The following is a 27,538-nucleotide window of genomic DNA, read 5'->3' on the forward strand; positions in this document are numbered from 1 at the left end:
CTTAGAGATGGTGGTAACTTTATAAAAACCACTTTCTGGTAAGCCAGTAGGTAGCTCAGGGAGACAATCACTCACTGCTGGTCACTGCTATGAATTCTGGTAGGAGCGACTCACCGTTTCATCCTTCTGAGATTATTAAATGGAGTAAAGCCTAGTTGTGTAACAATGTATGTTTAGTTCTTTGCACATGCACTGCAAGACCTAAGTGTGCTGGTGGGGCACAGTGGCTGACTACTGTTAGTTGGGTTTGTGCTCAACCAACTTTTTCTCCTACACATTCCAGACTGGCGCCCCTATCCAAGGTGCATTAGCCGAGACCTTTTGAATTTACTAAAATATATAAATAATATATTCACTTATGAGCTTCCAGCCTCTCTTTATCCATTGGTTTGTTGATGTATCATTCACATTTGTTTGTGTGTGATTACCAAAGCGTGGTGCAGTGGGCCAGCCTACTTCAGCCTTTGACCATTTTCACTGTGAGTGAAGGTATTCTGGTCTTACAGAAGGAGCGCATCTACACACAATGTAGTTCCTTTCAGTGCCAGGGGTTACTGTTGCAATGTGTGCTTTTTTCTTTAAACAAAACAGTGTGCTCTAAGTCAGTAATAGTTTTTACATGATTAACTTGACGAGGTCCCTGCAGCTCCCACAATAATAACATTTTCCAGAAACTATGAAAAAACGAAATATGTATTAATAATTACTTTGCTTGCACTCGCCCAGCGGAAAACCTTCAACACCTCAGCGCCTCTGGAGTTCTATCTAGCGACCATCTTGTCTCGTCACCGCCACCACCGAACAGTCTTTTCAACCTTGAGCAGCCATCAGGACCCATCTACTTCTCTCACTGGAAATCATTTAGGGCCCTCAGAATCTGTCAAAGCGGCAACCACTGACCCAGAACCAGCCCGTTCAGCTATCAAGCCGCGAGCACTCAATATGATAGTTTCCCTGGCTTGAAAAGCCTGACGAGGAGAGCAGTCTTAACGGCATGAGCAGGTCACAGGACGTGCGTCCCTGGCTTGAAAGGCCAGACAGGTAGCGCAGTCTGTTGGCCCATGAACAACAGACTATCCTGGCTTGAAATTCATAGGGGTCGGCGGCAGGGTCGGATTGGGATCACAATTCGGCCCGGGCACTGACGAAAAAAGTGGCCCACATTCAAGAGGCGTGGCCCATATTTAAGGGGCGTGGCCAACATTCAAGGGGCATGCCCTTTCATGAAACACCATTTGCACAGACAAGGAATGAAAGTGGGAGGATACTGTTCTTGCACAGGACAGAGGGCCAAGGTGACAATGGCCTACGTGCCTAGCAACTAAAAAAAATAGCAAGGTCCCTTTCTGTCACAAAATTATTCCAGCCCTCCAGGAGCACCTGAATAGCAGCAAAGCCCCTGCTATTACTAACCTACTTAGCCCTCCCCAGACCTTCAGCTCAGGAGCACATGAACAGAGGTAAGGCCCCTGCAATTAGTAAATTAATCAGCCCTCCAGGCCTCGGGAAAATGTCCTGGCAGGGGAGCACAAAACACAGCTTTCTGGGTCATCCAAGGTAGCCAGGTAGCCAGGGGGAGGCTGAGGTGAAGCTGGTGCATGGGAAGTACTTTCCCAGTGTGTTCTGGCATTTTGAGTGTTTACCATTTACTGTAGTATTACCCTTGTACCTGTGTATGGTACCCTTTTGTAACTTGCACATGTCACTTTTCTCTGGTATCACACTGTATGCTACCTGTCACTTTTGTTTGCTTTAGATACTTGCACAAGTGCCACCATTGCCTATGTAACGTTTGTTCTTGTGCTGGAGTGTCTGCCATTTATTGCAGTATTATACCTCTACTTGTACTTTGTACGCTTTTGTAACCTGCACATATATCACTTTTTCCTCCTATAATGTACCAATTGCTGCCTCATGTATTTTGGTTGCTCACTATTGTCACTTTTGATTCATGTAACTTAACGTTTGCTTTTGTAATTTGTCCACTTGTAATTTTTCTCCTCATGTATTATTGCTGTTCCTAGTGTGAAGCGCTCTGACACCTTCGGGTAAAGTCCGCGCTATATAAAATCGCATAAATAAATAAATAAAATAAAAAAATTCCAAACATCACCTGGCCCCCACAGCAAGACCCATTCTTCCTCGCCCACTATGCCCTAAATGTGAAGGGCTGTGGGCGAGGTGTTAATACTAACACCGTTTCTGGGCTGCATGGGCCCCAGGGGGGCCGAGGTGAAAATGGCTCAAAGGCCTGAAAAACACCTGGCTCCCAGGGAGGCCGATTCTTGCAAACAATCACCCCTCCCCAGCCCAGCCTCAGCTTGATTGCTTGGCAGGGCAGGGGCGAAGGAGAAGCCACAGCTGACAATCGCTGTCCGGCCGCACAGCGAGGCTGCTTTCATTTTCTCTGTCTGTCTCCGTGCACTCTGTGGGCCGTTTTTTTTCTCCCCTTTCCTAGTCCACTCTCTGTGGACTGGGACAGGGGAGAAAAAAACGGCCCACAGAGGGCACTGAGGCACCGGCCCTTCGGCCCATGCCTGAATGCCCGCCTTGCCAATCCGCCCCTGGTCGGCGGGTACTGCAGTCTCTCAAGCTGCAGGCACTCAACGGGATGCACTTCCCTCGATTGATAGGCCTAACAATCAGTGCAGTCTGTCAGCGCATGAACAGCCTTTACAATGGCTTTCCCTGGCGTGTAAGGCAGTCCGGCACTTGACTGTCCTGAAAGGCCAGGCAGGCAGGGCAGTCTTTTCGGGGTGTGAGCAGCTGACAGGTTTGCAAATACCTGGCTTGAAATGCAATATCAGACAGCTTGCACAGTCATTCACGTTCTAAGCACTCAACTGGAAGCTCTTCTCCTGCTTGCTTCCCTGTCCTCCTTTTGGGGCATGAGTACCCATCAAAATGAAAATCACTTATGCCAACCAGACGTACCTGTCAGAGCTTCAGCCTCTAGCATAGAACTGGCTCTTTAAACTTTCAGGGCTTCTATAGCTTGAGGACCACGCTTCTCTCACAAGAAACACTTTATTTTCAGCAAACTATCCCACAGGGGTGGCACAATCTCTCAGGGCTGGAACCTATGGTAGACTGCACTGGCCTAACTGCAAGTCCCTAGTAGGTAGTGCTATCTGACAGAGCTCCAAGAGTCAACTAGATGTGCTTTCCTGTTGACTAATCTATGGCAAGTGTGCAATCAGTCATGGTTTACCATCCCACACCCCCCTGGGAAACATGTGATGTAATTTATTGGTGCTATACTTTGTAAACATATTTGTATATACAAAAAGATGTGTTAGGTACTCTTCAGTCTGACAGCCTAAAACAGAATATTGTTTAAGTTAAAGGCTCGAGGCTAAGAAGTAATGGATGGGTTACCGAAGCCCAGGCTTAAACAGTTTCTGAACAGTATGTGCCAACTTCATACATGGTATGACTGGCTATCTATCTCAACCGTAGGTTTGGGGCTCAGAAGTAAATATGAAACAAGCATTGGCATAGCCAATAGTTCTCGCCGTTGGTAGGTATAAGTAGTTTTTGTGAATATGAGTGCTAAGTAATATTTAGCAAAGTGTCCTGTTAAAGATTTCTTTTTACCAATTGCAGCAGTGTACAGTTGTAGTGTAGTTGAAGGCCTAATTAAAGGGAGTTTGTATTGGCTAGTGCTTAGTATCTATTATAATGCATTTAAAACACCAATAAAAATGTTGTTACTTTTTTGTTCTTTAAAAAGCACACATTTGTTTATTATACACACACTACTAAATACGATGATGTAATTGCAAAATATTTACAATAGGTAGATAAGAGTAACTTTATTGATAGTTTGAAAATATATTTGACCCCTAGTGTGTTATGACTGCTAGTGTGTTGGCAATGCAATAGTTCTGATATTTGCGAGAGTTTGAGCTATTGACATGGTAGGATACATTGAATGGGCAGAGAATATACAGAGGGGCGAAGAAGGCAGGGTACCTTGATGGGGTGCACAGAATACACAGATGGAGAGGAGAAAGCAGGGTACATTGAAGGAGTGCAGAGAATGTACAGAGGGGGCAGAGAAGGCAGGATACATTGAAGGGGTGCAGAGAATATACAGAGGGAGAGGCGAGTGCCAAGTATAATCGAAGAATTGAGAGAAGATACAGCGGGAAAGGGGAACCTTTTTGAACCTCCCTTTCCCGCTGATTATGCAGGTACTGAGGTAGAAGATTTTGATTAATCGAACAATACATTTTCTTAAACACACACCGACAGGGCAAACTAGTGCACACAAGCAGGCTTTCGATGTCTACTGTGCACAGACAACCGTCGGCAGACATGAGAGGATTGCACACACACACACATACACACACACACACACATGACATCCGTAGGCAGACACATGGGAGGACTATACACACAGAAAGGACGTTCTAATGCATACTAGCAGGCGTTAAAAGCCCACTGTGCACACATACGAAAGGGTTGTACACCCCCAGGAAGGACATTGTAATGCTCCCAAAATGGCATTACAGTGTACAATGCAGGTGGTTCCTGTAGCCGGATAACAGATACGCAATCTATAATGCCACGCAATGCAACTAGAGTTTCAAAGCGCCGTATATCCGAGGTGAAACACAGTGCACTTAGGGTAAAGAGACACCCAGCTCACAGACACACTGACACCCCTAGCTCCACCTGTGCCTTTAATCAGATCAGACGGGGGTGAAGAGGGGGTCAGAGCAGCCTACCAGCTCCTATGGGCTATTAATACAGTATTCTGGCTCCTTCCCAGACGGTGGTGTTTGTGTATCTAGCGCCGTGATGCACACACCAGCTCTTCAGTGACGTCTGCCCTGGCAGCAGGTCTATGGTGGCCAAAGCAGGCAATGCGCGTTTCATGGCGATGGAGAAATTCCCATTTCAGAAAGCATCCAGGGCCCTGCATTACAGCCTCGTGCTCTGCTTAAACGGGGGGGGGGGGGGAGTCATCCAGTGAATGTGGATTAAGGACGGAGGTAGTAGGATGGTCGTGGTGGTACCCTGCAGCCAGGCGTGCATATTGTTGCTGTTGAGGAAGGCAGCAAAAGTGACTGGAAGCTCACGAGAAATGCCGTGGAGTGCTAGTGAAAGCGCCCACGCCAAGTCTGTGGCAGGGCACTGAGTGAGGGCCAGGGAGGTGGGGGGGGAGATAGAGGGAGAGGGGTGCTGGTGAATGAGGGAGGGCCTCAGGGTTTGTGGATGCCAGGCAAAAAGCTCATAGTGGGCGCTGCTTAAACAAGTGCACGCGCATCGCACTGAAAGTTTGAAAAAAAAATAGGAATGCAGCATCCCGCGAGTGGCACGAGAGCGCGCACCAGGCCATATGTTTTGAATTATTGAGCCTGTGTCTGGGCACGATAATTGAAAACATATGGCGCACGTGCGTGTGTGGCGTATTGCTTGCAGTTACCCGCGTGTGGTGAGGTTTTGAAAGCCCCTTACAATAAGTCTCGCAGAGCAGTGCGTGTGCGCTCTAGGCAAGACCTAAAAAGAAGGAAGAGAATTATGAGAAAATATTTTCAGTTTGTTTTGATTTGGTAATACTTTTTACCGCATGAAAAGCATAACTTTTTAACAGTTGGGAACAGCTAGGCTGCACAATGTGTATGAGTAATAAGATGTGACAATTGAGGTAATTTAAGAAGAGAATCCACCCATAGCCCTAGAATACCAAAATATTTTATTAAATGTGGATTAATGACTTCCCTTTTTGTAGACCTCAGTAGATTCCACTATCCAAATTCAATTCTAATCCTTTTCGGAGCAGCTTGGCATGTGAGGTAAACGGCAGTGGTGTTTTGTTTCAAATACCCCTGTGATCCTATTGCCCTTCACTCTCTTTTAGATGACTGACCCATTGCTTGGCTATAATTACATACATCGTGTACCTGTATTGGCCAATGTCTAACTTCCTCTTACTTTAACTCTATTGCAGTTGCAGAGCAAGGACTTCAAACAAGGGTTTTGGGCCATTCATGAAAGAGGTAAGTTAATTTTAGGCCTTAATGTTACATGACCGCCTCAGTGGCACCCACTTGGTTTCCAACTTCCCTCCAACTGTAGTCAGCTGGCATTCTTCAAGCAGCACGCAGACTCCAACATTACATGCATCCAAGTGTTCTCACAGCACCACTCTGAACATTCTACAACATGTTTTCTCAGTTCAAGTTTACACAGGCACATCATGTCACTAGACATGTGCTTGATAGGCCTATTAATCCATAAAAACACAAGATGTTTGCAAAAAAGCCTCAGAACATACTGGACCATGTTTTGCACATTTGAATATATGAAGAACAGGCTGGGTTTTTTCAAAATTGTCAAACATGTGTTACTATCTGCTGGTTTATACAGTACGCAAATATTATGCTATTGTGCCAGCAGAAATGTTTTACATGTTATGGAAGGTTCATGAAATTACTTACGTACATCTGTTTTTTTCCTTGACCGCGTGTAAAACACGTATTGTGAGATGCCAGCAGGAGATTGGTCCGAGCAAATGTCTCTTTGCAAGATATGTTCGGCCCAAACCTGTCTCCTGCAAGTGAATATTATGTGAAATTGCATAATGAGCAATTTATACATTTCATGCAATTCACATGTTTTAAATGTTTGTTATTTTTAATTTGGCCATGTAATCAAAGTGTCTCCTAGGCCTAGCCACTAGCCTTCTCGGCGGCGCTCTAGGGAGCACGAAACTGCCACAAACCATGTTATGTATCCTAATGAGTTCCTCATTTCATCATAAGTACCATGCATCTGAAGTAGCACTGTTGTGAACGGAGACTGCATTGATTCTGCTTGTTGACTCACCTGAGAAAGTGAGAGGCTTGAGCTGACATCTTTTGACCCAGACTGTGACTCTGTGTGAGAGCGACCTGCTGATTTTGAGCTGGGACTGGCTCCATGGATGCTGGGCTCAGCTGCTGTCCCTTGATGGACACTGCTCTATGGCTGGAGAGTGACCAAGGATGTTGGCTGTGCACCAGATTGTTGCACCTGCTCCATTGTGCCCCCGAGGTGGAGTGACTTTGCCAGCTGAGGGATCCAGGTCCGATGACCACCGTGGCTGGCTGGAAACTGGTGACAATGGTGGGGTGCAAGCGCGCAACACCCATAGGGCTCAAAGGGCTGCAGCCCTCCCAGTCGTGTATGTCCACCCGGGCTGTGACAACTTGCCGGGCACACACACAGACAGTTTTTGAGCTGCTGCAGGCTGGCTGGTGTGGCGTTCGTCTTATTGCAGATGCACCCAACTACTTCACAGGTCTTTAAAATACCCTTTACTTGCTAATAAGGCTTTGTAGTTTTTTCACCCCTTCTTAGAGCCCCTGCATCTCCGCTTCACCTATTGCTGGAACAGTTACCCGCATGAAATTTTTATTTGCCCGCCGCCTCCAGAAATGTGGCTCTACTTGCGCCTCTTGTGGGGTGTGTGGAGAGAGCTTAGGGGCTGCACTAGAGCTGCTGTATGTGGAACGGGACCCCCCTGCTGAATGTGCAAAGCAACTGCTCCCTGTCAAAGGAATGTGGGGCCTGAGTCACAGAACTAACTTAAGACAACATCCTAAACTTACTACTTTTGGTATTCACAGAAATTAGGATTTTGTCTTAAGTTTGTCTTAAGACAGACTTAAGACAGACTTAAGACAGGCTTAAGACAGGCTTAAGACAGACTTAAGACAGACTTAAGACAGACTTAAGACAGACTTAAGACAGGCTTAAGACAGACTTAAGATAGGCTTAAGACAGACAGAATTAAGACAGGCTTAAGACAGGCTTAACTTAAGACAGACTTAAGACAGGCTTAAGACAAACTTAAGTTAGGGTTTTGTCTTAAGCCTGTCTTAAGCCTGTCTTAAACCTGTCTTAAGTCTGTCTTAAGAAAAACTTAAGACAAAATCCTAACTTCTGTGAATACCAAAAGTAGTAAGTTTAGAATTTTGTCTTAAGTTAGTTCTGTGAATCGGCCCGTGATAACTAACTCCAGCAGAGAGAGCGCTCCCTCGGGGGAAAGGCATATAGGAGCGGTGATCTGCAATATGGTAACAGAGGTGACCCTTGGAACACCAATAATTTTCTGATAGCCCTTATTTGTGCTCTTGCACTGCATCCTGCAATCTACATCTACCATGCACCTGAAGGGTTGATATACTGATGCAGTTCGTCAAGACAAGTACATGATAAATGAAGGGAAAATCATTCAGAGAATCTACCCCTACAGCTACAGAAACATTTATTTGCAAGGCTCATTAGATGGTCTGTTAGATTGTAGTGTAGTTCCTATATCCCTGATAGGCACTGCGCATTGGAATGATATACACTATATATTTGACATAGGACTGAGGTCAGTATGTCTCTATCAAGTACATTAAACTTATATGTGCCAGCTAACTCAGAGTTCTCTAGAAACTTCTCGAATGAACAAGAAGGGATTAGTCTCTGACAATCGCATAAAACATGTCAACTTTGTTTCCCTTAGACTCGGAACAATCTCAGAATTGTGGAAACAATAGATTACAGTTACACTTAGTTAATCGTGCATGCTTTGTTTGTACAGAGTTTCACAGAAATAGTGAGACGGGCGTTTCAATAAAAAAGGGTTTATTGAACAGTCTTATTTCTCGTGCAAGTGATATGATCTGCTACAATCGTAAGACAGAATACAAAGTATAATAAGTACAGCGTTAGCAGTAAGATCAAATAATACTGTAACAGCATGGCTTGTAGCAATGACATATATTCAAAAAAATACATACATAAATAACACAGACTAAAATACTCATCTGATGCTTCTAAAATAATCCTACCCCAGTGTACCTAACCTAAGTGTCGTACAAGGGAAGAAGTAAGTGCTGTTTTAGCTAGTCTAGTTTTAGCTAAAGTTTAGTTTTGCCAAGAGTTGACAAAAGTTTCTTTAGGTTGTAGCCTGCTCCATACCTTAGAATGGGAGAGGTTGGTATCTCTTTCCGGGACTTGATCTCTAACACCCCGCAAGGGGAGTCAGAAACACTGGAGCTGGATTCTCGGCGAGGATGATGACAGCGGCTGGTCAGAGCATCAGGTGGGGACTTGGCTTCCTTCCGAACTTGCCGTGGCGAGCCGCGCCAGGCAAGTAGGCGGCCGAGCCGTGCCTTGCCATGGCAAGTGAAGGTATATTTATACCTTGAAGGTGTTTAGGAATGCCAGTATTGACGTACAAGTCGGGCATAAGAACGTCATGAATGAACCCCTAAGGAATAGATGTTCCTGCATAATAAATGAGTTCTTGGAGAAATCATAATCCAAGCAAGGGGAAGTCCTAAAGGCTTAAGAGTCTGGTTTTCCAAGAACTCATTGTGACGAAGATGAACGGATGTAGTTGACCATGCCTGTATTTGGTTAGCATGAGGAATGCCTAAATAAGGGCTGGATTTCAATGCCTAAATAAGGGCAATGTGAATTGTACCTATATAAGGGCATAAATCGGGAAATCTATATACAGTATCTAAATCTACACACAGCAAGATCTTTGAGGAATAAAGGGCCAATAGTGGTCAAACACCTGCCATTGCACTGTAGGGATGAGTGATGGGACTGTAGAATTGGACACTAGCATCATAATTATGGGTTACATGGCCTTTCCTGAGAGAGTTGCCTTCCACTCTAGGTATATGTTTAAGTAAATAGTCTCCCCGAACGTGGTTGCCTGCCATAATGGAACAAGCTGCCATCATTTGCATAAATTGCACAATTCATAATGGAACAAGCTGCCATCATTTGCATAAATTGCACAATTCTGTGCCATTTTTGGGCACTGTACTTCTTCTCCCTAGATGGGTTGGCACCTTATATGCTCCTGGAAAGAAAATAACTCCCAAATGTTCTTATGTTTTCATTTAACGAACAGTGATCAACACGTTTTTCTCTAACTTAGGATGTTGCCTCCGATTGTAATGTGCACTTTTTGTTTCCCAGAATTCGCACTTTATTGTATCCAAGGAATTTATATACGTTTTTAGGTTTTATGCCTTTGATGGAAGTGCTTATTTTTAACTTCTCACTGTGTTTGTATTTTAATGTTTTTCTGATGAATTTGTTAATAGATGGCTGTGTACATGCTTTTGTTGAGTTTTCTTACATTGCATATTCTTAAAATATTGTAAAGCTGTTAATTGGAACAATAAATTAATAAATGGAAATAGAATTGGAAAATGGATAATTAGCAATCAAAACTCATGTTTCGCAGGTTTAAGGACACCATTTACAGCCATTTACAGAAAAAAATGTTGTTGGGTGTAAAACACTATCTCCAGCAGTTCTCACATATACTGTCAACCAGACCGTAGGACAATGTTTACAAAACTAAAGGCTGGGAATGAAGGAATTACAAAGTGCAACATCTCCAGGTTTCGTAAGAGAGAATATCCTCGTTGGAAGATTCTACAATGACTTCCCTCACCGTGGTAGGCAGACTCGCGTAACAATTGCTACAACTACAAGCAAATTGGAAGACATGAACGTGAGATCTGGAAGAAGAACCTCAAATTAAGCGTTCAGAAGAAAGAAACGAGACAACAAACTTGGAGAAGGTCATTGACTGCTGCTGGAACTGCTTATAGTCATTGCTGTCTCAAAAACACACATCAGAAAGAGCACACGGGACCCTCAGCCAGACACTCGCACCAGCAGAGTGTTAAGTACCATTATAGCATTCATGATTCATTTCAAATGCAGAAGTTTTTAATTCAATAGCAACTGAAAAAGAAGAACCGTGCTGTGAAGGATCAAGTCATATTTCCAGACTTCACCATGACCATCATGCAAGCAGCACAGAAATCTTTCTTCAACATTTAGAAGTCCCTGCTAGACCGTCACAAACTGGGGTAGTCACTGGTACTTACCTCAGCTCCTGGAAATTAATTTGTAGGAAACCCTTTGATGTTGCTAGCAACTGAAAGCAATCCAAAGAGTAAATTACTGTTTTCAATTGTTAATTATTCTTTGTAGGGACACGTCTGCTCCCAATGGCAAGTAATCCCCATGACTTGCTACTTTAAAGGTAGAGTTATGTGGAAACAAGCATTGGCATAGACAATAGGTCTTGCATTTGGGATCTTATAAGTGTTTAGCCATGCAACAGTTGATATTGTTGCACCAAGGATATTGTGCTGGATAACTAAACACTTATAAGGTCCAAAAGGCGAGACCTATTGGCTATGCAAATGCTTGTTACTAATGTCCCTAGTAGTGGCTCAGCACCTCACTGTCAACCTTGTCATCATCGCTGGCCTGGGAATCTGCTCCAGCTGTGCCTCGGGCACCTGGGAAAATAAAGTGCACTGTTAAGTATCAAAGATGGCACCCCAATGGTTGGGGCACTTTCCATGTAAGCACCAAGTGCAATAATGGAAAGGCCATGCAGGTTGAAGGCTAGCCTTACAGAAAGGAATGATGGAAGGGTAGAATGGATTTAAGCAATTTCTGAAATACATCTGTCCAAAGCATTACGTATCGGCTGCAGCCATTTTAGTAGGGACAATAGAATTTTCCAGCATCTCAACTACTTCCATACCTTTTCTAGCTATGGTACTCAGGGCCACTCCACACAGACCAGTATGACACCCATCAGACCTGCACACAAAGTATGAACATGACACCATGCAGACATTTGCAGTGAACCACAACTGCACCTAGCAGGAGAGTTGCTCTTTCTATGTCATTTGAAACACCACCATCTAGCACAATAATTTGGACAAAACAACTTCAAACTGACCACCTTCACTACACGAAGGGGTCTACTGGCACATGGCATGACACAAGCTCTTTGACACCACAGGACTTCGTCCTTCTCAAGTGCTCTGCACTGCCAACACGTTACATGAAATTCCATAAACACTATTAGTGATCATCTTTACCGTTAGAAGGAATGCTTAGTCACCATAAAAAGTGAGGGGGAATAAAGTAGTGCAAAAACCAAATAAGAACAATGAAGAGCACATGAATATATTACTAGCAACAAAGTTATGTACTGTTCTTACAATGAGCAAAGACTAAATACATGATCATTAAAATAAGAGGATATCTGCGTACAACACCAAAGGAATCTTCAGAGAAGGAACAATATGTCATCAGAAACCGTCATCAACACTCACGATTACACCACTGCTTAATGCGAGTGTTCTGGCTGTGTCATATCACTGAAATATTAGCTATTAGATCAGCGTGCAAACATCTAAACATTACAAACCAGAAGTAAACACGTCCAAGGGCAGCTTGTGAAAACAATACCCAGGCCCTGCACAGGCAGGGTAACATTACCCGGTCTATTTTTATTTATTTCATTTATTTATTTAATGCATTTTTTTATACCCGAAGGTGTCAGAGCGCTGTACAATAGAACCAGTAACCTCAGGAAAATATTTACTCAAAACTGTGACAAAAGGCAGCCCTAAACCTCAACAAATACCATAATGGCGTCTTCATGGACTTCATACATAAAGAACTCCTCCAAACAAAAGCATGTCCTTCCTATTGCAAAATTGACATACTATTAGGGTGATCTCCTCACTCCACGTCATTACAGACACGAACGACACCCAGTCCTGAACTTCCCATTTACAAATCACTGATTTCGGGGATGTTAATCTAATTGGGTATATAAAAGCAAAACAAGCCTACAACATCCAGTATGTTCTATTGTGTCACACAAAAGTCAAGGACAGGAAAACACTTGCATAGTGACTTGGAGTAAGGTGGTCATCACCCTACATGCTATTTTGTAAGCCTAGATATTAAAAAATATCATTCGGCATCAACAAAATACTTAATGCAAACGTTGGCAAATACTGAAGGACGGCTGTCACCTAGGAGTTAAAGCAAGAAAAAAAGAAGGGTATGTGGAGCCGCACAGAAGCGGCAGCTATTTCTGTAAAAGGACGCTAATTCAACGCTAGAATGGTGCCAGCATGGGGCTTCTGCAGCGTCAGCACACGGAACGGGATCCCAAGACTGAAGAGGCCTGTCCTGGCGCGGACAGTTAGGTGAGCGGGCGGTGCCCAGGCGGAAGACTTTCATGGCGCAGGAGTTATAATTACCAGGACCTGGCACTCTCTGGGAAACTCCACGACGTGTGAGAATACGTCAAGATTACTATCGCCAGAAAACAAACAAGCGCAGAACGGCGCTGCACGGCAACAGCTGACACAGGCGACAACAGCAACTATTAAAAGCCAGAGGAGCCAGTGATGGCACGAAACTAGAGGGAAGAGAGGCATTTTGGGTGGATGCGCCACAAGAACGAGTTTGTGTTTCCAAAAATAGCAGAGCGACTGCTAAAGGTCCTCCTTTGCAGCGCATGCGTGCTGCGTAGGCGAGACCTGAAAAGGTCTCGAGTGCCCTCTCGGCTGAATCATTCCGCATCCCGTGAAGCGGCCTTGCCCTCGAGATTATCTGCACTTGGAACAAGTAAGGTGCCCAGGATAACAAAATTGGCTAAGAAGAAAAGCTGAGAGTGAATCCCCATTCTTAGTTAACCTTAAAGCTGCATATTATCCACCAGAGCACCTCCCTGTTGCAAAGTATGGCCCGTCTTGCTGGGGAGTATGGAGCAGGGGATACAGAGGCTAATCCAGCAAGTTCCATCCATGTTGGGACGTCCCAAGTGGTAGTGCAGTATACCTACCTCAGAAAGGAGGTCTGAGAGTGTGGAAAAAGGGGTTTAGGGGCTAGGTAAGTAAGAAAGAACACCACAGACCTGCTGAGGTACACCACAGAAGATGGCGAGGAAATGTAGCTTCAGGGTCTGAGCAGAGCCCTTTGCCGACAGATAGATCGCACAGAGATTAGCACATGGAAGCAGTACCATCAGCAGAGGTCTGATTCGAACCAATGGGTACTTCAGACGTAATAGCAGTGACGAGTCCCAAAGGTACCAGGAAACACTGTGGGGCTATGAAAGACCCAGTGGATAAGACACCAGTGGACCAACTGATGCAATGGAGAGGTTTAGTCTGGTATTCATTGTGGAGGCAAACAGGAATAACAATCACAGCACCACGGGTGACAAAGGTAAAGCTAACTGGGAAGTGAACAAAACAATGAAGGTGAGAGAGGCAAGTCAGTGACAGACTTAGGGCTAGATGTAAGTAAATCAGATTTACCGCTTCATAAGTACCGAATTTTACCGATTCGGTATTCATGAATCGGTAAATCTGATGTAGGTATTCATTCGGTAAAAAATACCGAATCGGTATGATTCGGTATTTACTGATTCTATAATTACAGAATCGGTATTTGCCATTGATTCCTATGGGCCTTGAAGCCCATAGGAATCACTGGCAAATACCGATCCTGTAATTACAGAATCGGTAAAAATACTGAATTGCCAAAGGGGACAGGGTGTCACTTTGACACCCTGTAGCACCCCAGTTTTTGCCTTGTGCATGTGCATGTACACAGAAATTCGTAATTTACCATGCAACAGTATTACATGGTAAATAACGAATTTCTAAGGGCCTGTGGCACTGTAAACTGTGCCACCTACATTTGGAATTACAGAATCGGTATATTTACCGATTCGGTAAATTACCGAATCGGTAAATATACCGATTCTGTAATTTTCAGCCCCCTACATAGCAAAACCCAAATACCGGTCGGTAACGGCCAAAATCGGCCGTTACCGACCGGTAATTGGCGACCTACATCGGGCCCTTAGTGAGAGCCATACAACATACGAGAAGTTACTGAGCACCATGTTGCTCCTTCAGACCTTTTTATGGTAACCTGTGGCCAATATACTTGCACTACAAGCCCTGACACACAGCCATCTGTCTCTGATCTCCTGCGGACCAGTCGTCCAATCTCTTGCTGAAAATGTAGTCTGTCTATAGCAGTTTCTGCACAGATGTCTTCTCCTTCATCGCATTCTTCTTCAAGAAATCCTGACATCTTTTGAGTGACTTTGCCATTGTTGGAAGTGAAAGAAGTACGCAATATTTGATTTAAATGAAAAAAAAATGTGTATGTGTATGTGAAGATGTAAAATAATGTGTTCTGCTGGAATGCTCCCGATTGCAGACTCTCTGTGGTGCACTCCACTGTATGTGATATACTTGTGAAGTGCAAACACAATGACAGTTCTATTGTCCTGTGGGAAAGAGTATATTTCCCTTCCTACGCACAGCTAACTTCAGTCAGGCTTTGTAAAATGATTCTGTATTCAGCAGTGTGTGGGAGTGCACGTGTTTAGTTGTTTCCAGCTACCTTTTAATGTTGCACTGCGCTCTCTTAAGCTCTGTCCCACTCCCCATTCCACTTACCATCAAAGTTGTTTTAACATTCCATTTATTATTATGTTTTTACGAGGGCCTGATAGTTACAAATTGGCGCTGGGCCACTTCCTTATTTTTTGTTCTCTATGTGCACTTGTTTTTCATTGCTTATACATTTCAATTAACCTTTCTAACTTGGGCATTCACCATGTTAAGGCAGTAAGTTAAAACAATGACTGCTTTGTGTCATGAGACTGTGGGAGCCAAACCTAAATAATTTAATGAACATCAATATTTTATGCACCCTGATTTTAACTTCATGTAGTTTTGCTCCATAATTGCTCATTGATCTAGAAGCAAGAGATTACACTCCTCAACAGTTGCCCAATAAATAGCAGAGTAGAATTCAAAACAGAAGTGAATACATCTCAGTGACTGAGTTTTCACTCAAAATGTAATTCAAAGAGGTTTATTACAGAATTATTAGCATATAACATTATGCAAAAATGCATAGTTTGCCATGAAGACTTAGATACAGAACACTGAATCGGAGAATTTTAATAAAATCCCTATGTAGTCAGTTAAATCTCTCCAGAATTTAAGTGTCAAACTCAGAAAGAGAACTGACAGGATCCTAAGGGAGAAGCAAAAGTCTCAAATAAATCAGACAGAGCCTCATGGTTAGGTTGCATTGACAAATTAAAAGCAGCCTCCTAATAATACATTTTTTTATCACTAACCAATCTCATAAGGTAAGAGAAAATTCTTCACTTGCTTCCTCAGAAAATGCACCCCGGAGATGTACAACATAATCTGGAACATTTCTCAAACAGTAGCTCATATAATTTAGTTTGTCTGCACACCTGCATCAGAATATCCATCAGAAATTCTTGAAAATGAAACATCGGGTACACAGTGCAAAGTTTCATTCACAATAGATGCTTTCTAATACAATCAGGTTTTTTTTACGTCATAGCATAGTGTGCTCGGCAGAAATTGTGGGGAGAGAAGACTCGCAGTGAGTCTCTAATTGGGAGGGGGAAATAAACAGGAGCAAGACGTGGAAGTGGATATGTGTCATGGTGCCCGCTTATGCATGCACATTGGCCGACATCTTGAATTGTTTTTTTCTTTAACAGAAAGCTCATTTCAAAGCCGTGATCTTACTTGTATATCTGCGGCCTATTGGATTTGCAAATACTTGTTCAGCACAGCATTTACTATAAATTTGAAGGCGTCGCTGAGCCCTGTGGTAAGTCTCTTTTTCCCTTCTACACCTTTCCTTCCAACAGTATCCGAAAATGTTTAAGGGTCAAAAAATTGACATTTATTAATCTCCCTTGTGTTTGAAACTTGCCTTTAACCTTTATTTTGTTACTGATTTGTACAGAAGTGCATTCAGGGGGTTATGTGAAATTGAAAAGTTTGAAGGCCTGCAAGATTTTCAGGGAGGGTATGGTCATATTTTTAGATTTTATTTATAGAAAGATTTTAGAGTAAGCAAGAGAGTTCACGTTTCAGAAAAATCTCATATTATTGCCTGACATAAAATTAAAAACTCCATATCTGTGTTAAATAGCTGGAGCCATAACAAGATGCAGACGTCACTAGATTTCCAAGTTACAGCTGATGTCCTGTATGAAATACTGACAGTAATAAATTGAATATTGACCAATGATATATGGTCAACTACAAACTGGATCATCCTTTGGCATGTTAACAATAGGTGTCGTCGAAACCATTGTTTCTTATTTTATTACATTCAGAAGGGTAGAAAGTTAATACAGCACCCAGCAGAATGTGCACATTCGTCAAGCAACTAATAGATCACTACAGCAGTTGCTCAGACAAATGAGCTATGAAATAGAACAATATAGATGATGTTAAGCTACTTTGGGGAAACCTCCTTATATAGTTAACTACATGTGTTGTTTTTAATGCTTCTCAATCCTTACTGTGTAGTCCCAGTAGTTTGCACCCCAAGTAAACATTGGGATGGTTATCTTTTAGGAACTTGGAAACCTGTGTGTGTGCCACTGAACCTCTAACTCCGCAATTCAGTCTGCTGCTGATGGAGATGTTCAACCAATACAATGTCCCACTGGGAAATGGGCATTGTCACTCAGCTACCAGAAACACAAAATTGCTTTCATTGTCATGCTAATGCCAGGGAGTCTCATGAGTTGGGGCTAACCGGGGCTCAAGCTGAATAGTTGCAAGTGCATAGGTACTGCTGCATCACAACATAGTGATCCTCAGGCAAAACATTAAACTATCTGAATGCTTTTGTTACTCTTCAATTTTCTAGAGTCACACGGTTTGGATTTCTGGCCAGCTAGCACCAAAGAGTCAGCCAGTGTGCACCCCAAATCAGAAAATCATTTGGATTGCAATCCATACATAACCCACTGAGTATTATTTGCATAAGATGTGTTTCTGGCAACGTTCAGTCTCATGAAACATTACAGGGACAGTTAGCGGATTACCAAGCCCTCTTTCATAAATTAATAAAACCCTCAACGATTGCTACAAAGTGGAAAACACATTTTAAAGTTTTTACTTTTTTTAACCGAAACTCTAATCTTGTGCACACAATGTGAGTTGTTACCATAATGAAAATAAACATAGGCAGGAGAGTGATAAGAAATGTTAACAGCAAAAAAATGCTCCAACAATATTGCTACATATTTTACAGTACTAGCACCCTCATTTCCTACTTTTAAGTTTTTTACTAGTTAATAATAATAATAATAATAATAATAATAATAGGACACTTGTAGAGCACGCAGATACCTCCAACGGAGGTGTCCCTGTGCTAGGCAGACTGGCAGCGAGGGAGGAGGGGAAAGACTACAGGAGGCTAAGCAGCAAGGGGCAGAGTTACAAGCCCCTTGCATCACTTTTGCGCCGTCGTTGTCGCTTTTTGTGATGCATCAGCGGTGTAAAAGTTGCGACCCATCTACAACGGGACTCCTCTAGGGAGATGCATCCCGTTGTAAAGCCCTGTGTTACATTATACCTGCGTCAGGTATAATGTATGCACAGTAGGCGTTCCCACGAAGGAAAGCCTCAAGATTTCACTGCGTGACTTTTAGGACGCCACTGCGTCAAAACCTTACGCCTGCTTGAAGCAGGCTTAAGGAGTGACGCAGTGTATTTGGAATAGCCCGGAACTCGCATTGCAACTCTAGCAATGTGTGACTTTTCCGTCAACAGATGCGGCAGAATTTCTAACGCATCTGTCAATCCTTGCGCCATGGGACGCCGTATTGTAAATACGGCGCATCCATGGTGACCCAAGGGTTTAGCATGGTGGCGAAGGGAGTGTGACGCATCTCTATAGATGTGTCACTTTCTTGTAAATCTGCCCCCAAGTTTTCAGCACTATCCTGAAAGCCAGCTCACACTCCAGCATATGAAGATGGAGAGGCATGGAGTTCCAGAGAGCGGCAGTTCACACTGAAAAAGCACGTCCACCTAGCCTCGCCTTAGAGAAGCGGGGAATCCTGAGCAGATTCTGATGATTAGATCTCAGTGCCCTGTCAAGGTGAAAGTGCTGGCGTCTCTGTTTCAAGTAACCAGGTCCCCGATTTCTCTAGGCTCTAAAGGCATTAGACAGTCTTAAACTCAATTCTCCTTCTGACCGGCAACCAGTGGAGGCTACGCAGGTGAGGGGAAATGTGGAGCCTGAATGGAACATTCCTAACTCTGGCCGGCGCATTCTGGATAATCTGCAGTCTATGGCTCAATTATGCCGGTAGACTGATATAAAGACTGTTAGAGTAGTCCAACTGGGACTTAACCAAAGCATGGATCTCCGTCTTCCGGCAATTCATAGGCAGGAGATGAAGAAATCTCCGCAGGGCTCTCAAATTCCCAAAAAACTTAAGTTGGCTGATTTGCCGGTGTCGGGATACGGAAGATGAAATTATAAACCAGGATGCTATTTGATTAACCCTTATTGTGGGGTGACTAACCGTACTATTAATACTGGTTTTAAAATACAGAAGAGATTCAAGAACATTCTATGCAATACATTAAGCCCTGATGAAGTTCCTTTGGTCAAAAAAATGAAACGCGTTGGCTGATGGCCAGTTTTACTCTTGTCAGAAATCAAAAGAATTGATAAAGCTAAGTATACGACTCTGACTTCATTCCTGGTGCACCTTCCCTTTCTGAAAAGTACTTCCAAAAACATGCAGAGGAGACTTGACAAATTAAATTTTAAACCCAAGTTCCTGGCAGCATCTACTGGAATCGGCAGAGGGTTGAGCACTGACGGCCATCATATCTCGTAGGATAGAGGATCCGATTGATTGAAAAACAATACCTCAGTCTTGTCGGCATTTAATTTTAGGAAGCTATTTGTCATCCAAGCCGCAATATTAGTCAGGCAGAGCTTAGATTTGACAAACGCTGCATCAGATTGTTCTCTAAAAGAGAACATCAATTGGGTATCGTCAGCGTAAGATACCAGTTTAACTCCCTATTGTTCAACTAAAGTTGCGAGGGGGGCCGGATAGACATTGAATACCGTAGGACTCAGAGCCGACCCCTTGGGAACCCCACATGAGAGGCATTTCGTTGAGGAGACGTAAGGACGAAGAAGGGGCTGCTGGGACCTGCCCTTCAAGAATGACTAGAACCAGGCATGTGTGGTTCCCCTAACTCCCAAATGCTTATGTCTCGCCAACAGAACCCAACGAGACACTTTATCAAAAGCTGTGGATAAGTGTAACTGCAAGAGCATTGCTGAGTTGCCCTGGTCTAATGCTACCCGTATGGTATCCACAACTTCCAAAAGGGCTGTCTCCATTCTATATCCAGATCTAAAGCCACATTGTGAGTCCAAGAAGTTGGAGAGTTGCTCCTGGACTTCTTTCTCCGGGATTTTGGCGGGAGCAGATAGGATGGAGAAAGGCCTAAAATTCTTAGCAAAGCTGGATCTGCATCGGGTTTCTTTAAAATAGGCAGTACCTGAGCCAATTTCCAGGCAGCGGGATAGATACCCGTAGTCAAGGAGGAGTTCCAGATTAGATTTAGATAGGGGTTCATTCAAGGGGCAAGTGCTTTAAAGAACTTAGCCGGGCATGGGTCCCCCAGAGAACCAGATTTACACTTGTCTAGTTCTGTCCGAGAAGCCTCCGGGCAAAGCGAAATTTGGACCAGATGCTGCACAGATCATTGGAGAGGTATGGTGAAACTGGAGGCTCAACCAGAGGGAAGGAGGAGAAAATAAGTTGTATTTACTCCTGGAAGAAGGTTGATACGTCCTCACAAAGGGTAGCTGAAGGGGCTGTGGTGATGTCCAGAGCCTTAGGCCTGAGAAAACCTTGGACGATATTAAAGACCTATTTGACTGAGTTATCAGATGAACTTATTGGATCAGCAAAGAAGCCCCTAATGGTATTACGCTTCAGTTTTTTTAATGCCGCTCTGAAGCCGCACTTGGCTGCGGGATTATACAATTTGTGGCATGCACGTTCAAGCTTCTTGCATAAATTCTTTTCAACTTGAAGTTCCAAAGTAACCAGGGGGCAGAGGGTTTTTTCCTGGTTAATTTTGCAGTCCTGAGGGGTGCTATTCTGTCAAGGGTGAGGGTCACCTAGCAGTTAAAGATAACCACATAATTGCGGGGGTCTACCATCAGTTAAGGGGGATTGTTTATTAGCTCAGAGCCCACAGAATCCGGGGAAACCTTTGTTCAATTTCTGCATGCAATGACAGTGGAACTGCCATTAAAGCCAAAAGGTCCACCTATCAAGCCAAAAGGGACAAACAAGTGGTCGGACCAGGTTAGCGATAGTGGAGCCTCTACTTTCAAATTGGGGATATTAGTGAAAATAAGATCTAGCTTGTATCCTGCTACATGAATAGGGGCACACGCCCTTTGTATCAGATTTAGGCTCTTCAGTGTGTCTGCCAATTGTGAAGCCTTGGGACATTTGGCATTGTCCATGTGGACATTCAAATCTCCGAGGATGAGGAAATTGGCATGCTTCAAGGGCAGATCTGCAATAACGTCATAAAGTGCAAGCAGGTGGCCAGCAGAAGTGTCAGGCGGTCTATAAACCAAAATGCCAGCCACAGAAAGTGCTGGGGAGGTCCTTAGGCAGTAGAAAAGTGCCTCTATTCACCACAAGCCATCAAGACTCCTGCAGGAGATCTCTCAATCCTCCCTCATAATGATGACAAGACCACCCCCACTCTTGTGGCCTGTCTGGTTGGCAACAGAAATCTGAAAACGCTCCAGAACAGCCAGCCAAATGTCGGGATTGGAACTTTCCTTTAACCAGGTTTCAGTTAAAAACATGAGGTCCCAGGAGTTAGACTTCAAAGAGAGTCAGATATCATCGCAGTGTTTGGAGAGGTATCTGCAGTTTATCAAACAAGCCTTTATATTAGAATTAGAGGCCCTAAGGCCGATTGTCAGTGACTTAGCGTCAGAATTATCCACAGTGTTACCCAAGCGCGTCCACTCCGCACACCGCCCCAAGGCGAAGGAACGATGGCTGCAGCACAACTTCTGACCTGCCAGGGACAGATCCCGGTTGGTCGTCCCGGGGCAGGCCAGTCTATTCATATCAAGTAACTGCTCCCTGGATCAAGAGAACATGGTTGCTGGTAGAGTACAGGCAGCATGGCTGGTGCTGGCCACAGTCCGGATGTGGACGAGCGCAGATGGGCTTGCCTTCAGTGCTCCAGTGGCGCACCGGCTGTGCGTCTGCGACACAGCTCCCATTAAGTAGGGGAGTGCCAAGGTCCGGCCGGTCAACAACTAGACCGCCGACCCAAGATGGCGCCTTCATCTGTGCCAAGAGGGAATTCGAAAAATGGCCTTGCGAGAGGAGGGGATACGCTAAGAAGGGAGCAAAGAGGAAGTCCGCACCCCCGTGGCTCTCCATTTGAGAGGGACAGGGGGAAAAAGTCGGGAGGAAGCTTAACTGCATCCTGCAACACGGAGCAGTGCAGAAGGCCTATGCTTCCCCAAAAAACATTGAACATACACCAAAAGATTAAAATGGCTTTTTAAAACATTAAAATGAGTGCAAATCGCAATACAAGCAGCAGTGTCAACAGCATAAAACCAAGTAGTAGCAAGTATTAGCAGCAGGGAGGGTCACAGCCTGCTTTTACCCCACTGGAGTCCGCTGTAGGTATGTGAGGCGGCTCCCATTAAGTAGGGGAGTGTCAAGGTCTAGCCAGTCAACAAATCGACTGCCGACCCAAGATGGCGCGTTGAATCTGTTCCAGGAGGGAATTCTAAAAATGGCCTAGAGAGAGGAGGAGATACGCTAAGAAGGAGGCAAAGAGGGAGTCCGCACCCCTGCTACTCTCCACGTAAGAGGGATAGGGGGAAAAAGTCAGGAGGAAGCCTAACTGCACTCTGCAACACGCAGCAGTGCAGAAGGCCTACGCTGCCCCAAAAACATTGAACATGCACCAAAAGATTAAAACGGCTGTTTAAAACATTAAAATGCAATACAAGCAGCAGGGTCAATGGCATAAAACCAAGCAGCAGCAAGTATTAGAAGCAGGGAGGGTCACAGTCAGCTATTACCCTGCTGGAGTCCGATGCACGTCCGCGACCCGGCTCCCATTAAGTAAGGCAGTGTCAAGGTCCAGCAGGTCAAATACTAGACCGCCAACCCATGATCGCTCCTGAATCTGTTCCAAGAGGGAACTCTAAAAAGGGGCTCGAGAGAGGAGGAGATACCCTAAAAAGGAGGCAAAGAGGGAGTCCACGCCCCCGCGACTCTCCGGGTGAGAGGGACAGGGGGAAAAAGTCAGGCGGATGCCTAACTGCACCCCGCCACCCGGAGCAGTGCAGAAGGCCTATGTGGCCCCAAAAATGTTGAACATACACCAAAAGATTAAAACGTCTTTCTAAAACAAAAACTGATAATACGATGAGGGCCATGCACTCGTGAACACAATGAGATATTCCTTATAGTCTCTACAATCAATATCCCTGCAATTTTTCCTGGTGCTCAACTTCTTGTAGCCCACCGTAAAAGCCACTAAGACTAAAATTCAAACAAAGGAAGAAGGAGTGTCAAAGTAAACAATATTATCTAGCATCATTAATTGCTGCTATCCCCAAGAAGTCAGAAAAGTTCCATGCAAGCTTTCTTGGTACTTGTGTTCTGTTCCTTTATTAAAGTAGAATGATCAATACAAACAGTCTTTCTTGATGAAGGTATTCAATATACAAATATTCAAAACATTGTACAAAGAAGATGTCTTTTATATCTAAATCCACAGCCAAAAAGATTTCTTTTTATATATAAATCCACAGCCTATGCGTTTTGTCCCATCTGGGACATCATCAGGGCTCTATTCTATATCCAAGTCATGAAAATGATGGGCGATGTAGCTCCGTATTTCTTATTCCTATTTCAATTCCAATATTTTAAGATCAATACCTCTCCTATTGATTGTCCATCAGTCCTATTACTCCATTATTTCTGGCAATTCCCTTTGTCCAAACTCCAAAGTCGATTATTTTAAAAGAAATCTCTCCTCATGTTGTTTTTATTCTGCAGGAATCTCTGGTCCGTCTTCCTTACTTCTAATGCCACTGTAGTCATTCCCTTATTCATTTATGAATCAAGTGTCTTCCCCACGGCAGCAAGATCCATTACATCCTGCCACTTCAGCTCAATAAAGGCCCACCAACCGTCTTCCAGGAGCTATTTTTTGCATGGTGTGATATAGAAATTAGACCCTTTTTACATGTGATGTTGAGATAAATCTTTCCATGGAATGTTGAAGTTAAAGGAACATAAAACACAAGAACCATTGATGTTAAGGCTGGAGGTGTGATGGTTTGCAGAACAGGAACAGCTGAATTTGGCAGTGTCAGTCTTGTTGTTGACAGAGAGGATGAGTTGTTTAGATAACATGTAGCATGAATAGAATCCGAAGAAGAAAGGAAATTGGTCTGACTCTTGCCTGAGCAGGTGATGGAGCAGCTGTTGGAATAGGTGTTGGAGTAGGTGTTTTTGGTATTATTGGCCCATCAACTTTAGCATATTTCAGGGTGGGTACTGCATTGCTGTACAGTATGCCTCGTATGTTCTTAATGTTCAAATTATTTCTCTCATGTTAAAGTGTGCTATGGGTGGTGTTTCAATGGATTATCCAAGCAGATTGTTTCAAAACAGTTCATGCACCAGAAAGCTGGTCTCACTTGAGTAGCTTACAGCTTGTGAAATGACAAAGTCCAATGTTCACAAGTTGTAGAAAACAAATCTGCTCCAAAGTAGAACACCACGTTTTTCCAGCAATGCGGCTCTTTGGGATAGCTATGTGGACAGAGAGCATCGCAAACTGTTATGTTTTTATGTTATATTATTTAAATTTATATATAAGGCGCAACATCTACCCAAAAAGGGGTTCCTGGCTGTGGTAATCCTCATGTCACACTAAGACCATGACTCCCTGTCTTATAGAACTTATCTATGTCACTTAGAATAGTCAGCAAGGTTTAGAATGTATTCCCTTGAATGTAACAGTTCCTGTCCTACTGAGAGATGAAGACATGTTCTCTAACTTGTGGATGTTAAGCTGTTCTTCTGGAGAATAAACTCACTTGAAACCTACTTCCTGTGTGGTCAAAGTCACTACATAATTACTGGCGACGATTGGGAGCAGTGAATCTAAGAAGACAGCGCTCACTTACTTCAATCAACATTTATTCAACTTTAAGAAAAGAAAATATTAATTTCCATCAACTGCGAAGAGTATCATCAAATAACTCGACTTCCTACAAGAACTTACGTAAGAATCCTCATTGATTCAACCCTCAAAAACGTAAGTTACTTTACAGTCTTATCCAAAACTCTTCATTTTACTCGATATCACCGCAAAAAATCAAACTATCCAATTTTCGACCGCACCAATCGAGCGGTTTAATTGCCCAAATTTAGAAAAGTAATAAACATTGACTTTAGCGCTTTCAAACTCCTTGTTTACCTTTGAGTGGATCGCGTGAGGAGCTCTCGAGCCTCCCGGAGTTCGTTAAGACTCGCACTGCATTCTGGGCATTAGCGTCATTACGCACGTCACCGCGCAATACAGACGCTCTCGGCGGCCATCTTAGTTAAGATTGAAGCCAAATGATCGCGCAATTTAAGAACTTAACCGAAATAAACCAAAAATCGATCTTTTACCAATTTTAACTAAGACACTTTGCTGCAAATTTCAACGGTGATTTGCACACCTCATAAACTACAAATCTCAACAGTAAATTACACATTTCTCTTGCTGCAAATTTCAACGGTGATTTGCACACCCTATCTACCACAAATTTCAACTGTGAATTGCACATCCAAATTTGTAAATTGTATAATAACATTAAAATTTCATTTACAAGATGTCTAACATTGCAGCACCACCTCATTTCCTACAAGTTGCAGGTGATCCTCCTATTGAATGGGATCTTTGGTTTCCCATGTTTAATGCATACGTAGATGTTTTGGAAAAAGATGACTGTTCAGCAAAAAGAAAACTTGCTCTTTTAAGACATTGTCTTGGCGGAGCAGGAATAAAAGAATTTGATAACCTACCACCTCTTGAGGATGCAGGTGACCTAGATGTATTTAACAAAGCCTCCAAACAGATGAAAATTCGTTTTGGTAGGAGGATAAATACAGTGATGGAAAGGTTCAAATTCTACTCTCGCGAACAAAAAACTGATGAAAATATTGAAGATTACGTTGCAGCACTACGTTCGCTTGCCTGCACTTGTTCCTTCGAAACTATATCATACGAACAAGTCCTCAGAGACCAAATTATGATGAGAACAAAAAGCAAAAAGATACAAGAAAGACTTTGGATGGGTACAGAGACCACTCTTTCTGCAGTAATAAATATAGCTAAGGGTATAGAACACTCTGAAGTATTTGTATCCGAAATTAGAGAAAAAAATACGAAAACAAATGTCCCTGAGGTTGAAGTAGCCATTGTTAAAACTCAATCTGGTCAGTCTACTCCAAATACTTTTAATGCTAAACCTACTTTCAAGAAAGAATATCTAAGGAACTCTAATGAAAACAGGAGCTATACTAAGAAAAGTACAATAATCTGCTACAGATGCGGCAGTCCCAACCATGTTGGCAACTACAAAGGTTGTCCTGCATGGGATAAAATCTGTATCAAATGTAAAAGGAAAGGACATTTCAGCAATGTGTGCAGATCTGGTCAGAGAATTAATTATATCTCTCCTGAAGAAGAAGAAGTCCTTAATAGCCTGAACTGCATACTTTCTATTGATGAGTGTATTCAAAATAACTTTCCCTCTTGTACAATTCATATAGATAACAAACCTGTCGAAATTTTTGTTGATTCTTGTGCATGGTACACTATAATCGGTAAAGATATTTTCGAACAAATATGGCAAAAAAGGGAACTCTTAAGTCCAGACATATATCCTGGTGGGTACACAGGACGAAAAATTGCATTAGAAGGTTTCTTTTGGGCCAAATTGTTTTTTAAGAACTGGGATTTCAAAGCAAAGATTTATGTTGCTACCAAGGGTGTTTCTATCCTAGGTTGGCCCCACCAACGTACGTTAGGGATCAAGTTAGATCCAAATTCCATTCCACCAGTTTATGTTGAAGAACCCCGTTATGAAAAACACATAACTGACTCCTTAGTTAACTTAACCACTAACACATCTAGTAATATTGAATTCACTAAAAGTGTACTCAAAAACTTTCCTGAAATTTTTAATGACAAACTAGGAAAATATATAAATTTCAAACATAAAATTATCTTAAATGATAATGCAGTTCCCGTCAGGCATAGGGTAAGAAATGTTCCTTTAGCCTATAGACCCAAATTAAAAGAAATCCTAGACGACTTAATGAAAAAGAGTATTATAGAACCAATTGAATCCTCCCCTTGGGTTTCACCAGTAGTAATTTCACTTAAAAGCACAGGAGAACTTCGTCTATGTGCGGATTTGCGCAGTCTTAATAAAGAAATATGGGTTGACAAACACCCTCTACCAAACATACACGAGTTAATTTCCGCATTATCAGGTGCCACTGTATTCACCTCAATTGATTTAGCAAGCGCCTATCACCAGGTAGAATTAGATGAAGACTCAAGAAAATTAACTGCCTTTGTTACCCCGGAGGGCATGTTTCAGTATTTACGCATGCCTTTCGGGTTAGCCAGTGCAGCCTCCGTCTTCCAACGCCTAATGAAAGAATTATTGGTGGATTGTAAAGGAGCCATAGCTTTCCAAGATGACA

The 27,538-nt window shown here is 43.2% G+C and overlaps 1 protein-coding gene across 1 annotated transcript in view; it reads left to right on the plus strand.

Moving 5' to 3' along the window:
* The first annotated feature begins 5,957 nt into the window (after window positions 1-5,957).
* LOC144770345 (histo-blood group ABO system transferase 1-like) overlaps window positions 5,958-27,538 on the plus strand; it is a 530,416-nt gene continuing 508,835 nt past the window's right edge. Inside the window, exons 1-2 of the mRNA XM_078654804.1 lie at window positions 5,958-6,008; window positions 16,415-16,527. The gene's annotated coding sequence lies outside the window, so the exon portion shown is untranslated. The remainder of the gene's footprint in view (window positions 6,009-16,414; window positions 16,528-27,538) is intronic.

Source organism: Lissotriton helveticus, chromosome 7 (genome assembly GCF_964261635.1).
Source record: "Lissotriton helveticus chromosome 7, aLisHel1.1, whole genome shotgun sequence".
Classification (NCBI taxonomy): Eukaryota; Metazoa; Chordata; class Amphibia; order Caudata; family Salamandridae; genus Lissotriton; species Lissotriton helveticus.